The 18,046-nt window shown below is 39.6% G+C and overlaps 1 protein-coding gene and 1 non-coding gene across 2 annotated transcripts in view; one reads left to right on the forward strand and one right to left on the reverse strand.

Moving 5' to 3' along the window:
- Positions 1-18,046, reverse strand: part of LOC136884485 (uncharacterized) — an 80,578-nt gene that overhangs the window by 40,207 nt on the left and 22,325 nt on the right. The gene's annotated exons all lie outside the window — the stretch shown is intronic.
- TRNAS-GGA (transfer RNA serine (anticodon GGA)) lies at positions 9,915-9,991 on the forward strand. Its single transcript has one exon. It is a non-coding gene; the product is annotated as a tRNA-Ser (tRNA).

An 18,046-nucleotide genomic window follows, 5' to 3' on the forward strand; every position in this document is an offset into this window, starting at 1 on the left:
ACGTTCTATATGCCTTTTGCATATAAATAAATACAATAAAAATTAAAGTAAATGAATAATATAAAAAATGAGAAAAAATTCTCCACACGGGGAGTCGAACCCACAACCATTGAATTGCTAGTCCAAGCTCTTACCGCTTCGCCAACTACCGCTCGGCGTGCGCGCTAACGTAAGTGGCTTATACGGTGCGTGAGCCGCGTCAACATTTACATTTTTATTTTGTATATGCTTGGCCATCTGGAATTCCCACTTTGGGTGCTTTCATTTCTAGCCAAGCCCTGCATGTTCTATAAATTTGAGCGAAATCGGTGGTGACGAGTAGTAACTTATAAACAATTTTATTCATCCTGGAAAAAATTGCAGTTTATGGGAAGGAACTTAAAATTTAATTTTTAAATACCTATGTTATTGGTCCTATCGAAAGGTTCTACATAACAAAAGTTACGGAGAATACAATTTCCGATCATTTATGTTTTATTATTTATAAATTTCATTTTCCGTATTGACAGATTCAAAGTATAGATAAGAAATGTGTTTTTCCACCATTCAATACACAATTTATTTTAATAGATTAAACTAGTACCGGTTTCGGCTCTTTAACGTCCATCATCAGCTAGTACATGATTTGTTTTAGCCATTAGACAATTCACAAGTTGTTATTGTATTAGGCATCCGGATGTCTAATGGGGGATGGAGATGTATACAATAGCATATAATTAAAATATCAGTAGTCAGGGTAAAAAGTTACAAATTAGAACATGAGTATGTAAAACATATTAAAACACACAGGCCACAATATATAACATTTAAAAAGTTTCAACACATTAAAATGGTACGTATAGGTAGACACTTGTTAAAATTTTCAATTGATGCTACATAGATTCCATTCTTCTGTCCTCTGTGCAGTTCCTTTGCTTCTAAGTTATGTTGATTTTAGCTGCGTAAGGTAATCTTCGAGAACATTCTGAAACTGGTGTACGTCTTATTGATATGGGCCTTTGTCATGAAGAAATTTTGTTGTGTTATATATCCCAACTTGTGATATACTATGGCAAGTTTCAATATAGCAAACAGCAGGTCTCGAGCTTGTATTTAGAAGTAGTTGGTGGCAACACCTCTCTCGTCTACGTTTGTTGTTGTAGTCTGTAAAGATAAGGTGATATAAGTATGCCGGTAGTGTGTGTATGAAGGAATGCCTAGTGTGTGTATGGAAAGAGTACTTACTATAGTTGTTGTGGAAGTCTTGTGCCGATGTGTTTGAAGGCTTGTTGTGTTCTACTGCGAGTTCTACTTAGAAGCAAAGGAACTGCACAGAGGACAGAAGAATGGAATCTATGTAGCATCAATTGAAAATTTTAACAAGTGTCTACCTATACGTACCATTTTAATGTGTTGAAACTTTTTAAATGTTATATATTGTGGCCTGTGTGTTTTAATATGTTTTACATACTCATGTTCTAATTTGTAACTTTTTACCCTGACTACTGATATTTTAATTATATGCTATTGTATACATCTCCATCCCCCATTAGACATCCGGATGCCTAATACAATAACAACTTGTGAATTGTCTAATGGCTAAAACAAATCATGTACTAGCTGATGATGGACGTTAAAGAGCCGAAACCGGTACTAGTTTAATCTATTAAAATAAATTGTGTATTGAATGGTGGAAAAACACATTTCTTATCTATACATTTATGTTTTATTCAGTTTTACCGTACCAACTATGATAACAGTGGTATTTCAGAGTCGGAAGAAGACTAAATTGGGAAGGTCTACAATATCGAAAGCACATAACATTGATCAACAATAACATTACATTGAATATTGTTTGTTGTGATGTTCTTTGTCTGTTACTCTCCCACTCAACTCCGATAGATGGGATTACTGCTGTGTACCGAGTAGAAGAGCCTGCCTGAATATTGGCAGAAAATAGCTGGGGAGTTAGAAAACCTCCTTCTTAAGCATGCAATTCCTCTGGTTCATACATTTTCTGATACTGCTGGTACGTAACACACTGGTTCTTTATAGTATTCCAGCTATTCAATCCCTACTCTGACGTGTTGTTTTGAATGAGCAGTGCGAACACTTAGGCCTTAGGCAGAGGCTCAATTAGTAGTAGTAGGAGTAGGACCTAGTTTAGAATTACAATGTAGGACTATTCCAAATTATAGCACCACAATTCACTAAATAAATCAAAATTCAACCCTGAAAAGAGCTGTTTCTTAAGAAAAGCATATTCCTTTTCACTTTTATTCAATTCTACATTAATTTTATTCCAAATTAGAAATGAAGAGGGGGTTTCTCCTCTGGCTTGGAGGAAAATTCGGCCTCCATGTCCGATAGATTTTCTGCCGCCAGTGTAGCGAATTGAGATGTTCCGACTCATCGGGTACTCCTAGGAAACAGGTTAGTAAAAGGGCATAGTTTTTGCCCTGGGACTCTCCACTATTTGATCCCCCCCAATCGCGGAAAAAAGACAAAGAGTGTTCACGGATCACGGCTGTCTGCGGCTTGGTCATTCCAGCCCTGGACCTTTGAACTGTGTGGTTTTTCATTTGATCAAGTATTTCATACAAAAGCATTGCTTTTAACCATGTCATTCCTACTGGCGTCATTGTAATGACTTATGTTCATTTCAGTTGGGAAGACCACTAAGACAGTCTTTCTGAGGATGAAAAAGGCAGGTGGAGAGTGTCTGCCATTATAATGAAAACTCCCCAACCTGATAGTGACTGATGGTAGGCAAGCGGGCCTATCTTACTTACTTACTTACTGGTCGGCGCTACAGTCCTTGTAGGTCCTTGGCCTCCTTTATCACCTGCCTCCATTCATCTCGGTCCTCAGCTTTTCTTCTCCAACGTTTAACTCCTAACTTTCTAAGGTCATCCTCAACATCATCAATCCACCTTTTCCTGGGTCTTCCTCTCCTCCTCCTTCCATCAAGTTTCCCTATAAACACCTTTTTTACGGTGCAGGTTTCTGCCATTCTCTGAACATGACCGGCCCACCTAATTCTTCCCTGCTTAATTTTAGCAACAATATCTGGCTGGCCAAACAGTCCTTGCAGCTCTACATTTGTCCTCATTCTCCACCCATCCTGCTCTCTTACTGCACCGAATATCTTTCTCAATATCTTCCTTTCCCACCGTAACAGCCACTGTTCTTCTCTGGAGGTCATCACCCAGCATTCTGAGCCATACATAACTATTGGTCTTAGTACTGTTGTGTATATTTTAATTTTTGTATTCCTGCTGACATTCCTGGATTTAAACATATTTTGCAAGGCATAAAAGCATCGGTTTCCACTTGTTATCCTCTCCTGTATTTCCACGGAGGTTTTATTGTCCTCTGTTATTATAGAGCCTAGATATTTGAAAGATGTGACTCTTTGATATTCCTTCCCATTTAATCTTACTGGGGTCCTTCCTCTTACTCCCTCTGTATCTCCCATCTTCATATATTTTGTTTTGTTTATATTCACTTCTAGTCCTAGGTCCCGTGCTTTCCCTTCTAATACTGAGTAGCTCTCTTCAAGAGCTCTTTCATTTCTTGCAATTATTGCTACATCATCAGCATATGCTATCACTTGTACTAATCTGTTCAAAATGGTTCCCCCTGGGTTGATGGGCAATTGACGGATTACTTTTTCCAATGCTAGGTTAAAAAGAAGTGTGGAAAGTACATCTCCCTGTCTTAGTCCTCTCTCCACTAAAAACTCCTCTGACAGATCTTGCTCCACTCTCACCTTGCATACCGTTGTTTTCAAAGTCATTTCTGTTAATCTAATCAATTTCCTTGGGATTCCAAATTCTTTCATAATCTTGTAAATTTTACTCCTATCTAGACTGTCATATGCCTGTTTAAAATCAACATACAGCTGATGTAGCTGTTTGTCATATTCATAAAATTTCTCTAGCACTTGTCGTAATATAAATATCTGATCCAGAGTAGAGCGATGTTTTCTAAAACCTGCTTGGTAATCCCCTAATATTCTTTCCATCCATAATTCCAATCTTAAGGCTAGTACCTTACCAAAAACCTTGTACGTTCCATCCAGCAAGGTGATCCCTCGATAATTTCCACATACTGCCTTATCTCCCTTTTTATGTAATGGGTAAATTATACCCAATGTCCAATCCTTGGGTATTTCCTCCTTTGTCCAAACCTCCTTAATCAATTCATAAACTGCCTTTTCTATTCCCTCTCCCCCATATCTCAACAGCTCTGACTCCATTCCATCTTCACCTGGGGCTCTATTATTCTTTAATGCATTAATTGCAGCTCTGACCTCTTCTAAGTCTGGCTCTTTTACTGATTCCTCTTCCAATTCTCTTTCTTCCCCATCAACATTTATATTTTCCTCCTCTCTATCATCTTCATTATTTCCATTGAGTAACTCGTAAAAATACTCCTGCCATCTTCCAAGCACTTTGCTTTTATTACCCAGAAGGTTTCCATCTTTATCCTTGAAGAAAACAGCTCTTGGTTGAAACCCTCTCTTAATGTCTTTTGTTCTTTCATAGAACTTTCGTACCTCGTTTCTATCCTTCATTTCATCCAGTTCTTCGATTCTCTTTCTTTCAAAAGCTCTTTTCTTATATCTACATATCTTATCTGCTCTTCTTCATTTCTCTCTATACTCTTCTACTGTTTGTCTTGTTCTCCTTTGAAGCATTCTGTTTCTAGCATCATTCCTCTCTTGGATTAATGTTGAACATTCCTCATCAAACCATTCTGCTCTCTTTACCAATTTCTTCTTTCCCAGGGTACTATCTGCAACTTCACTGATAGTTGTTTTCAGTATCTCCCATTTATCTTCCACTTCTCCTTTCTCCCATAATTCCCTTTTTATTGCCAAAGATTCAGCTATTTTCTTTTTGTATTTCTCTTGCAATTCCTCATTTTTTAGTCCTTCAATATTGTGCTTTGCCTTTCTTGTTACTTTTTCCGTTCTTGCCAAATCTATTTTTTGTCTGTACTTGACTCTAACAAGATAGTGGTCTGTATCTGCATCAGCACCTCTGCAGCTTCTAACATAATATCTGATGCATGTCGCCTGTCTATGATAACATGGTCTATTTGATTTCTTGTCACACCATCTGGTGAAATCCAGGTCTCCTTGTGAATGTTTTTCCTAGGATGCCAAGTACTTTTAATTATCATCTGCTTTCCACTCACAAAATCAATCAATCTCAATCCGTTATCATTACTTACTTCATGCAGGCTTTCTTTCCCTACTAAGTGTTTGTACACTTCTTCTCTTCCAATTTTTGCATTTAAATCTCCAAGGATAATTTTCACATCATGCCTTTGAACTTTATTAATTTCTTCCTCCAATTTGGTATAAAATGCATCTTTCTTCTCATCTTCTGCCTCCTCAGTAGGGGCGTACACACAAAACACAGTTACGTTGAAGAATTTTGCCCTAATTCTCACAGAGCACATCCTATCATTGATTGGAGTAAAGTTGATCACGCTTTGCTTTACTGACTTATGTATGAGGAATGCTGTGCCATTACTGCCTGCTTTTTCTCCACTGTACATCAAAATATGTTGTCCAGACATCATCATCCCTTGCCCTTTCCATCTTAGTTCCTGTAGAGCTGCTATTTTCACTCCATACTTATCCATTTCATTCCTTAATACTTTTAACTTGCCAGGTCTCTTCAATGTCTTAACATTCCACGTTGCTAATATAATATCATTTTTCCTTCTCTTTAGCCGTTTTTCTCGCCGGTTCGTCACCAAGTTTTCCAGTCCTGCATTATTCATTCTTAAGGTATCCGTAACAGTTGGTTTTTTTACGAGGTAGGGGAGTTAACCCTACGCTCAACCCCCAACCTGGAGGACCAGGGTATCACTCTTAGTCTGGATCATCACCTTAGACCTGTCCGGCTTGGGTGGCCCTACCAGGAGCAGATGCTCCCGCCGGCATAGCTCTAAGGATCATTTGACCACGCAAGCCTCCAATAAACACCCGGCAAAATATATTTTGCCTTCGTCAAGGTGGTGATACCTTCGGGAGGCTATCATTACAATTAAAATTCCCTAACCCAGTCTTCATATGACAAAAGACGTTTGGCGACTTCCCCGTCGCATTTCTAGCTTCACGTTAAGAGCTATGCAATTTAATATAATCTTGCACACAACGTGTACACTACCTAACCTAGAATTCTGTATACAATGTAGAATTCCATAGAGAAGCACGGGTACATCAGCTAGTTTTTTTTTGCTAGGGCTTTACGTCGAACCGACACAGATAGGTCTTATGGCGACGATGGGATAGGAATGGCCTACGAGTTGGAAGGAAGCGGCCGTGGCCTTAATTAAGGTACAGCCCCAGCATTTGCCTGGTGTGAAAATGGGTAAACACGGAAAACCATATTCAGGGCTGCCGACAGTGGGATTCGAACCCCCTATCTCCCGGATGCAAGCTCACAGCCGCGCGCCTCTACGCGCACGCAAACTCGCCTGGTCATCAGCTAGTTGATTCAATATTTTATACAGAACACTTGCTGAATCAAGAAACTAAATAAACAATTCTAAGAAAAGTGAGTCAATAGCCCGCGTAAAAGTTATTATCGCTGCAGTAGAAGACAGCAAGTAGAATACTATTTGTTAATCAACCACTCTTCATCCAGACATATCATGGATACTGCCTACGCCTAGCAAAAATTCCACTCCACTGTCTTGATTCACCAAATAGGTCTATTTAAAGTACTAATAATAATAATGTTATTTGCTTTACGTCCCACTAACTACTTTTACGGTTTTCGGAGATGCCGTGATGCCGGAATTTAGTCCAGCAAGAGTTCTTTTATATGCCAGTAAATGTACCGACACGAGGCTGACGTATTTGAGCACCTTCAAATACCACCGGACTGAGCCAGGATCGAACCTGCCAAGTTGGAGTCAGAAGGCCAGCGCCTCAACCGTCTGAATCACTCAGCCCAGCTACTTAAAGTACAAAAGATGAAAGAAAATTAGGAAGACGAGGTATAAGAAGTCATAAAACTGTATTGAAATCAGTCAATTTTCTTTAGTTTATCCCAGGTATTTCTGAGATCACTGAAGTCAATCTGACTAACTTTCGTTTTGGATGAAGGTTTAACACTGGATGCCCTTCCAAGATGCCATGCAATTTATCACGTGAAAAATCTCAATCCAGAATCAAACAAGAGTCAAACCTCAGATGACCATGTGAGATATCAGAAGCTAAGCTACCGTTCTAATCATGCCCCCAGTTGCACTAGATCAAGTTCATGCATTATTTATCTTTTATGATCAAGTTTTACCACACAAAGACAATTCTAACAACCTTCTCTTAACCACCATTTTTCTTATTGCTGTCTGTTTTACGTTGCACCAACACAGACTGATCTTATGACGATGAGATAAGGAAGCGCTACGACTGGGAAGGAAGAAACCATACCCTTAATTAAGGGTACATTTGCCTCGTGTGAAAATATTAAATCATGGCAAACCATCTTCACAGCTGACAACAGTGGGGTTGAAACCCACAATCCCCCAAACATGAGTTTCTATCTAACAGAAAACGATAAACACGACAAAAAGTATTTTGAAGCGATTTTGCGATATCTTTATGAAATTCAATTATTTCGCGATAAGCGCGATATTACAGTGAAATCTGTAGTGAATAACTTGACATTTTGTTACAAGATTATGTATGAAAAGAAAACGAAGAGCGAACAAAGATTCACCAACAGGAATTAAATATGTTATCATTAATGTTCTGGAAAATGTCTTTAAGATATGGCATCAAACTGGAAAATATCTTTAAGATATGGCATCAAAGAAAAGAGGTTGGCTCCAGTCTTCTTGCTAAACAAAATGTTTAGAATGTTGTTCTTGTGGTGGCTGGTAATCCCACCCCAGCCTGTCTCCTCACGGCACTGTGCAATCCTGGAATCCCTAATGACGTCTACAAGCAGCACAACTGACTGGTGTATTTCGGCTTCGTGGTCAGGTAAAATTAAGAAAGTGATCACAGACAGTAGCGAAGATGGGTCGCTCGACAGAGTTAATCCACTGCAGAATTACAATGCTGTTAATAGGTGAACACTTACGACTAGCTCTTATTCAAAAAGAATATTACATGCAAGAAATGAAATATCTGCCCAAGGATTAAGTGAGTAACTTAACCAAATCCATGATATTAAGGTAGTGCTTTTCCTTTACATTTTATTTTTTTTCAATCAATCAATCACTACTGAGCTGTATTTTGCCCAGGTGGTAGATTCGCTATCTGCTGCTTTCATAGCCTTTTCTTAAATGACTGCAAAGGAATTGCAAATGTATTGAATATCTCCCTTGGAAAGTTATTCCAATCCCTAACTCCCCTTCCTATAAACGAATATTTGCCCCAATTTGTCCTCTTGAACTCCATCTTTATCTTCATATTGTGATCTTTCCAAATTTTAAGGACACCACTCAAACTTATTTGTCTACTGATGTCCTCTCTGATCATCTCTCCACTGACAGCTCGGAACATACCACTTAATAGAGCAGCTTGTCTCCTTTCTCCCAAGTCTTCCCAAACCCAAACTTTGCAACATTTTTGTAACACTACTCTTTTGTTGAAAATCGCCCAGAACAAATCGAGCTGCTTTTCTTTGGATTTTTTCCAGTTCTTGAATCAAGTAATCCTGGTGAGGGTCCCATACGCTGGTACCATACTCCTCTAGTTGGAGTCTTACCAGAGACTTACATGCCCTCTCCTTTACATCCTTACTACCATCCCTAAATACCCTCATAACCATGTGCAGAGATCTGCACCCTTTATTTACAATCATATTTATGTGATTACCCCAATGAAGATCTTTCCTTACCGTATATTAAGACCTAGGTATTTACAATGATCCCCAAAGGGAACTTTCACCCCATCAACGGTAATTAAAACTGAGATGACTTTTCCTATTTGTGAAACTCACAACCTGACTTTTAACCCCGTTTATCATCATACTATTGCCTACTGTCCATCTCACAACATTATCGAGGTCATTTTGCAGTTGCTCACAATCTTGTTAGTTATTTATTACTCTGTACAGAATAACATCATCTGCAAAAAGCCTTATCTCTGATTCCACTTGTTTACACATATCATTTATATATATATAAGAAAACATAAAGGTCCAATAATACCGCCTTGAGAAATTCCCCTCTTAATTATTACAGGGACAGATAAAGCTTCGCCTACTCTAATTCTCTGAGTTCTATTTTCTAGAAACGTAGCCACCCATTCAGTCACTCTTTTGTCAAGTCCAACTGCACTCATTTTTGCCATTAGTCTCCCATGATCTACCCTATCAAATGCCTTAGATAGGTCAATCGCGACACAGTCCAATTGACCTCTTGAATCCAGGATATATGCTAAATCTTGCTGGAATCCTACAAGTTGACCTTCAGTGGAATAACCTTTCCTAAACCCAAACTGCCTTCTATCAAACCAGTTATTAATTTCCTAAATATGTCTCATATAATCAGAAAGAAGCTTTCCCAATGCGTACATGCAATGCAGGTCAAATTGGCTGGCCTGTAGTTTTCAGCTTTATGAATATTGAATTTTCACGACCGCATTGTAATCGAAACAGACTTTCAACGTATTAGGTCGTGTTACGTACATGTAGTACGTGTTGAAGAGATGTTAAGTACAGAACAAAAATGGCCAGCCGGACACCAGTGGGATCCGAACCCACAACCTCCCGATTTCGTGTCGGTTCCTCTACCAATTGAGCTATGGTGGCCTAGGCCATCTTTGTTCTGTTTGAAAGGATCTGAGCTACAGGTCTGGCACTGCTGCTAGCACACTGTAGAGTGCGTTTAAGTCGCCCGTTGTGGGGCATGTCAATGAATATTGAATTTTCACGACCGCATGGTAATCGAAACAGGCCACCATAGCTCAATTGGTAGAGCAACCGACAGGAAATCGGGAGGTTGTGGGTTCAGATCCCACTGGTGTCCGGCTGGCCATTTTTGTTCTGTACTTACATCTCTTCAACACGTACTACATGTACGTAACACGACCTAATACGTTGAAAGTCTGTTTCGATTACAATGCGGTCGTGAAAATTCAATATTCATTGACATGCCCCACAACGGGCGACTTAAACGCACTCTACAGTGTGCTAGCAGCAGTGCCAGACCTGTAGCTCAGATCCTTTCAAACAGAACAAAGATGGCCTAGGCCACCATAGCTCAATTGGTAGAGCAACCGACACGAAATCGGGAGGTTGTGGATTCGGATCCCACAGGTGTCCGGCTGGCCATTTTTGTTCTGTACTTAACATCTCTTCAACACGTACTACATGTACGTAACACGACCTAATACGTTTAAAGTCTGTTTCGATTTCAGCTTTATGTCTGTCACCCTTTCCTTTATACACAGGGGCTACTATGGCAACTCTCCATTCATTTGGTATAGCTCCTTCATGCAAACAATAATCAAATAAGTACTTTAGATATGTTATTATATCCCAACCAATTGTCTTCAGTATATCCCCAGAAACCTTATCAATTGCCTGCTGCTTTTCTAGTTTTCAACTTTTGTATCTTACTGTAAATGTCTTTTTAAATACCGTGTAATCATAACTGGGTGAATGGAAAAGCACTGGGGTGGATAAAAATAAAAATTAGTCTTCCACAGAACTGGACAGCTTTTAAGAACATAAAATTCTCTCCTGTAAAAGTTTTAAAAATAACAGCAAGTGATTATACAATTAATTTAATGGTATGTCAAAAATTGGCTTGTAATTTCAGAAAAAGATTAACAGTTCTTGAAATCACACAGCATGTGCAGTTTTATACCCCTCCTGTTGGCACTGTAACGGTGATGGACCTTTGCCTACCAAGTGACTGCTGTTAAGCCTGAAGACTTACAGATTACGTTATTTCATCCTGTGGCACAGGCCAGGAAAATCTCCATTACAATCAAGGAAATGGAAATAATGGGCCTAAGTGAAATGCGGTGGCCAGGGTCAGGTTCGTGTGAAATCAATGAACACACAGTTTATTACTCAGCGATATCAGATGGACGGTTTCAGTCTGGAGTAGGATTTATAGTATCGAAAACAATTGCAGAGTGCATCAGCAATTTTTTACCTGTTTTGAAAAGAGCGTTGTTGCTTCAAGTAAATGCTAGCTAGACCTGCACAACCAAACAAATTCATGGTGGATGCCCCAACGGCAGGCCACAGTGATGAAAACTTTGCACAGTTTTACTACCAAATAACAGAGGTGTTTTGAAATAATTATCAAAGAAGGATCATATAATAATCATGAGAGAATTTAACACCAATACCGGGTACCCACAAAGTTACGGTGTTCAGTGCGGTACAGCACAGGCTGTAATGATCGTAGGAGTCTGAAATTTTGAAGATTTGCTAACTAAGCAATGCGCTCGTGAATTATGCCACAAAAATTATTAGTTCCAAGTTATGTCATCAGACGAAAATACAGAATATGCAATATTCCATAACTCTGACGTCAAAATGTTTGTCCAGTAGAATTGCCCTGTGTCAGTTCTTTGGTTGTTGCTTGGTGATGCATGTTGATTCCTTTTCTGAACTGAATCTTCATTGTAACCTAAGAAAGCTGAACCTTTCTGTGTGAAACGTATTGCCTATTGGGAAGAGAGAGTGTGCGCTACTAGTGAAGTTGTTTTATCAGAATGGCAGCGAAAGCAACGCTACATTGTGAGAATATTGCCGACAGAAACAATAGAGGTCCCATGACAAGTAATGGGCTGAAGAAAATGATTAAGAAATCCGAGGAAACAGGTGAATTAGGTGTCGCACCAGAGAGAGGATGGCAGCCCATCCCCATGGATGTTATTGATGAAGTTGCTGTTGCTGTAGCAGACGTGCAGCACATTCTCCCAATTCTGTAACCAATGCTCGAGCTGCGTCATGCGAATTGTCGCTACCCCAGTCAACAGTTCACAAAATTTTGTGGCGCATTTTATACTGGTATCTCTACAAACTTCATACTGTTTACAAATTGAAACACCAAGACATTGCACAATGCTGTAACTTTACCCTTCGGTTTCTGGCGCGCATGGAAGTGGACAACATGTGACCGGTTAATATTCTGTGGACTGATGAGGCGTATTTTACTCTGGAGGATGCAGTGAATGCACAGAACTGTCGCATTTGAGGTTTGACTCCTCCGAATGTTATGCAGGAACAACCATTGCATTCAGCTTACTTGACTGTTTGATGTGGTTTTACAAGTTCCTTCATTCTTGGTCCGTTTTCTTTGAGAAGATGATCACCTGTGAGCCTGTTAGGTGTTCAGCGACATATGCGCGATATAGGGACCTCCTTGTGCAACACGTGATTCTAGCTTTGCAGGAATGCAACTGTGACGGCACCCTTATTTTCATGCAAGTTGGGGCAACACGACATATCACTTGCCGGGTGAAAGAATTGCTTTGAGAAACCTTCAGTAATGACCGCATCATCTCTAGGCATTTTCCAGATGCGTGGCCTTCGAAGTCCCCCGACCTAAATCCATGTGACTTCTGGTTGTGGGGATATTTGAAAGATCGTGTCTATCAGGGAAATATCCGGTCTCTGCCTGATCTTAAAGGCTAGTGTATGATGACATGTCACTCTGATTTCACCCGATATGCTGTGGGTAACTGTCAACCATACCGTGTTATGGATGCAGCATGTTGCTGAGTTCGGAGGCCATATTGAGCAATGTTTGTAACCATAAATGCTAATAAACCTCCCAAAACCACCGCTATCACATCTTTGTCTTTCCTGCCTTTTTTTCTGTGACCCCCTACCATTGAAATATTTTCGCCTGGTGGCAAAACTTGGAAAAACATTTTTTAGGCATAATTCGCGAGTGCATTGCTTAGTTATCATATTTATGAAATTTCAGACTCATACGATCATTACAGCCCATGCTGTACCGCGCTGAATGTCATAACTTTAATTGTGGACATCTGTTATAAGAAAAGGATCTGAAGGCGACATTATAGGTTACTATGGACTTGGTGAAGGGAATGAGAGAGGTGAACAATTTACTGTATAGCAGGAGAATGAAGATTTGTAATTGGCAATACATTCTTCACACTACCATCTAGACATTTGTGCACCTGGAAGTCCCTGCGAGATTCAGATGAAAATATAATCTGGAACCAGACTGATTACATTTTGATAAATCAAAGACAGAAACAACTGTATTTCAATGAAAACATATCCAGGTACTGACATTCACTCAGACCATGTTCTCATGGTTCGTGTTTTTAAAATCAGAATAAAATATTCATGGTGTGGGTTACTGTAGTCACGTCCATAGGCAACAGCTGAGTGGCCTAGTAAGTGGTCCTGAGAGTCGGGATACCAGTTCCTATGGAATGGGAGTGGGCATCTCTGACATATTCTGAGTCGTGGCCCTCCTTGTGCTCAGGCGGCTAGGACTATACAATTCACCGGTGGTCCATAACCCGTTAGAGGAGAGATCCTCACTTGGACTATGTGCAAGTAGGGTAGCATCCTGCTTCATGAATTTACCGAGCTCAGAACATTTTAAGCAAGCCTCGGACGTACGGGAGTAGTGGAGTCCCACTCCTATTTAACAGGCGAGGGACTCCTTGGAAACAACTTGGCGAACGAAATGGAATTCGATGGGGAGCTTTCAATATTAATGGGGCTTATGAAAGAAAGAAAGTAGAACTGGCTGAGCCTGCAAAGAGGATGCATCTGGATGTGCTAGGAGTAAGTGATATTCGGGTAAGGGGAGATAATGAGGAAGAGATAGGAGATTATAAAGTGTACTTGACAGGGGTTAAAAAGGGAAGGGCAGAATCTGGGGTAGGGCTCTTTATCAGGAATACCATTGCACACAACATAGTTTCTGTTAGGCACGTAAATGAGCGAATGATATGGGTAGATATGTCAGTTGGAGGAATTAAGACTACAATTGTCTCCGTGTATTCACCATGTGAGGGTGCAGATGAGGATGAAGTTGACAAGTTTTATGAAGCATTGAGTGACATCGTGGTCAGGGTCAACAGCAAGGATAGAATAGTGCTAATGGGCGATTTCAATGCAAGAGCTGGGAATAGAACTGAAGGATACGAAAGGGTGATTGGCAAATGTGGGGAAGATACGGAAGCTAATGGAAATGGGAAGCGTTTGCTGGACTTCTGTGCTAGTATGGGTTTAGCAGTTACGAATACATTCTTCAAACATAAGGCTATTCACCGCTACACATGGGTACCAGATCCATAATAGACTACATCTTAACAGACTTCAAATTCAGAAAATCTGTTAGAAATGTACGAGTTTTCCAGGGATTTTTCGATGATACAGACCACTATCTGATCTGTAGTGAACTAAGTATCTCTAGGCCTAGGGTAGAGAAAGTGAAATCTGTCTGTAAACGAATAAGGGTAGAAAATCTCCAGGATGAGGAAATTAGACAGAAGTACATGGATATGATTAGTGAGAGGTTTCAAACGGTAGACAGTAAGCAGGTTCAGGATATACAAAGTGAATGGGAGGCATACAGGGATGCTGTAGTAGAAACAGCAAGGGAATGCCTAAGAACAACTGTGTGTAAAGATGGGAAAAGGCAAACAATCTTGGTGGAATGTTGAAGTGAAGGCAGCTTGTAAATGTAAAAAGAAGGCTTATCAGAGATGGCTCCAAACAAGGGCTGAGGCAGGCAGGGATTTGTACGTAAATGAAAGAAACAGAGAGAAACAAACAGTTGTTGAATCCAAAAAGAAGTCATGGGAAGATTTTGGTAATACCCAGGAAAGGCTAGGCCAAGCAGAAGGGAAACCTTTCTGGACAGTAATAAAGAATCTTAGGAAGGGAGGGAAAAGGGAAATGAACAGTGTTTTGAGTAATTCAGGTGAACTCATAATAGATCCCAGGGAATCACTGAAGAGGTGGAGTGAATATTTTGAACATCTTCTCAATGTAAAAGGAAATCATCCTGGTGGTGTTGCAAACAACCAAGCTCATGAGGAGGAGGAAAATGATGTTGGTGAAATTACGCTTGAGGAAGTGGAAAGGATGATAAATAAACTCCACTGTCATCAAGCAGCAGGAATAGATGAAATTAGACCTGAAATGGTGAAGTATAGTGGGAAGGCAGGGATGAAATGGCTTCATAAAGTAGTAAGATAGCATGGAGTGTTGGTAAGGTACCTTCAGATTGGACAAAAGCAGTAATTGCACCTATCTATAAGCAAGGGAACAGGAAGGATTGCAACAACTATCGAGGTATCTCATTGATTAGTATTCCAGGCCAAGTATTCACTGGCATCTTGGAAGGGAAGGTGCGATCAGTCGTTGAGAGGAAGTTGGATGAAAACCAGTGTGGTTTCAGACCACGGAGAGGCTGTCAGAACCAGATTTTCAGTATGTGCCAGATAACTGAGAAATGTTACGAGAGGAATAGGCAGCTGTGTTTATGTTTTGTAGATCTAGAGAAAGCATATGACAGGGTACCGAGGGAAAAGATGTTTGCTATACTGGGGGACTATAGATTTAAAGGTAGATTATTAAAATCAATCAAAGGCATTTATGTTGACAATTGGGCTTCGGTGAGAATTAATGGTAGAATGAGTTCTTGGTTCAAGGTACGTACAGGGGTTAGACAAGGCTGTAATCTTTCACCTTTGCTGTTCGTAGTTTATATGGATCATCTGCTGAAAGGTATAAAATGGCAGGGAGGGATTCAGTTAGGTGGAAATGTAGTAAGCAGTCTGGCCTATGCTGATGACTTGGTCTTAATGGCAGATTGTGCCGAAAGCCTGCAGTCTAATATCTTGGAACTTGAAAATAGGTCCAATGAGTATGGTATGAAAATTAGCCCCTCAAAGACTAAATTGATGTCAGTAGGTAAGAAATTCAACAGAACTGAATGTCAGATTGGTGATACAAAGCTAGAACTGGTCGATAATTTCAAGTATTTAGGTTGTGTGTTCCCCCAGGATGGTAATATAGTAAGTGAGATTGAATCAAGGTGTCGTAAAGCTAATGCAGTGAGCTCGCAGTTGTGATTAACAGTATTCTGTAAGAAGGAAGTCAGCTCCCAGACGAAACTATCTTTATATCGGTCTGTTTCCAGACCAACTTTAATTTACAGGAGCAAAAGTTGGGTGGACTCAGGATATCTTATTCATGAGTTAGAAGTAACAGACATGAAAGTAGCAAGAATGATTGCTGGTACAAACAGGTGGGAACAATGGCAGGAGGGAACTCTGAATGAGGAGATAAAGGCTCATTTAGGAATGAACTCGATGGATGAAGCTGTATGCATAAACCGGCTTCAGTGGTGGGATCATGTGAGGCGAATGGAGGAGGATAGGTTACCTAGGAGAATAATAGAATCTGCTATGGAGGGTAAGAGAAGTAGAGGTAGACCAAGACGACGATGGTTAGACTCAGTTTCTAACGAATTAAAGATAAGAGGTATAGAACTAAATGAGGCTACAACACTAGTTGCAAATCGAGGATTGTGGCAACGTTTAGTAAATTCACAGAGGCTTGCAGACTGAAGGCTGAAAGGCATAACAGTCTATAATGATAATGTACGTATGTAATAAAATATAAAAAAGAAAAGAGTCCTGCAGTATAATGCACATTGATTAAAAGAATCTTTAGTAAGAGAAAAAGTAAAAGTACACCTCAGTAGTGAACTCAGATTCCAGTCTGATGCCTTATGCACTGATGAAAAAATTGGAAAACTAACTTCTGCCGTGGAATCAATTAAGGAGGAACATTTGAAACCTATGATGAATTCTAATGATGAAAACGTGCACACACCCAGCCCTAGAGCCATTGGAATTAACCAATGAAGGATAAAATCCCTGATTTGACCAGGAATCGAACCCGGGATCCCCTGGACCAAAGGCCACCACGCTAACCATTTAGCCATGAAGTCAGACGTAAGTTCAATGAAAGAGGGTAGTGTCCCTGGCCCTGACAATGTGATTGCTGAATTTTTGAAGCTTCATATTGAAGATAATGTGAAATAGTTGATTGCAGTATTCAGTGACATCTACAACTCTGGCAACATTCCTTGGAAATGGCTTAAATTCAAATTTATCACATTGCTCAAAATTCTGGAGCACAGTCATGTGGCGAATACAGGACGATCAGCCTCATGAGCCACAAATTGAAGATTTTTTCTGAAGATCATTCACTGAAGGATATACGATATCGTGTACTTTTGAAAGAGGTATAGTGCGACAGTAGTTGCACGACCAGGGATAGTAAGAACAAGAATATTAAATAAATCTAAGACACTAACCAAGATAATCTCATCCAAAAGTCGTGGCAACACGTGGAAGTTCCTTGAACCCACCGAGATTAAACAATGAGGTAGATTAAACAATAAATAAATTACTACTGACTAAAAATAAAACAGGTTTAAGACACAAAGAACTCTAATGAACAACTAAGAAACCGAACAATTGAAAATAAATAATAAGTCCCAAGATTAAACCAAAGGAAACCTTGAATTAAATTAAGTGAAATGGGACCATAAAAATGTTCTAGTTTTGAAAATAGAAGAAACTGCTTTCACTATAAAATACTTAAAATAAGTTATTCATTTTTTTTAAACTTCAAGGCCTTAACTCTACCCTGCAATATGAGAGCAGAGCAAAGCAAAGAAATGTTTTGTAATGACTACTTCTAAAATGATCTAACAGGAATCACAGAAAATCAGTAATAGTTCCAAAGTTCCACCAAGAACAAATCAGGATCGATACAAAAAGAAAATCAAGAATGGGAAATCAATTACAAGGTTACCGGAATAAGTACTTCTTAGATTAAATTATTAATACTTCTGAAATATGCAAAACACAGAGATACGTAAAAACGTATTCAGTACCACACTCAATACGCAGAACAAAAAACATCCACCTTCAATTGACGTACGTCAGATGTTCACCAGAAACAGAGCATCAAACGTCAAACGTAGCGCCAAATACTCCCACCCATTAGTTGTGATATTCACCATGGAAACGGATCACATGATCAGAAAGGAA

This window comes from Anabrus simplex, chromosome 1, assembly GCF_040414725.1.
Source record: "Anabrus simplex isolate iqAnaSimp1 chromosome 1, ASM4041472v1, whole genome shotgun sequence".
NCBI lineage: Eukaryota > Metazoa > Arthropoda > Insecta > Orthoptera > Tettigoniidae > Anabrus > Anabrus simplex.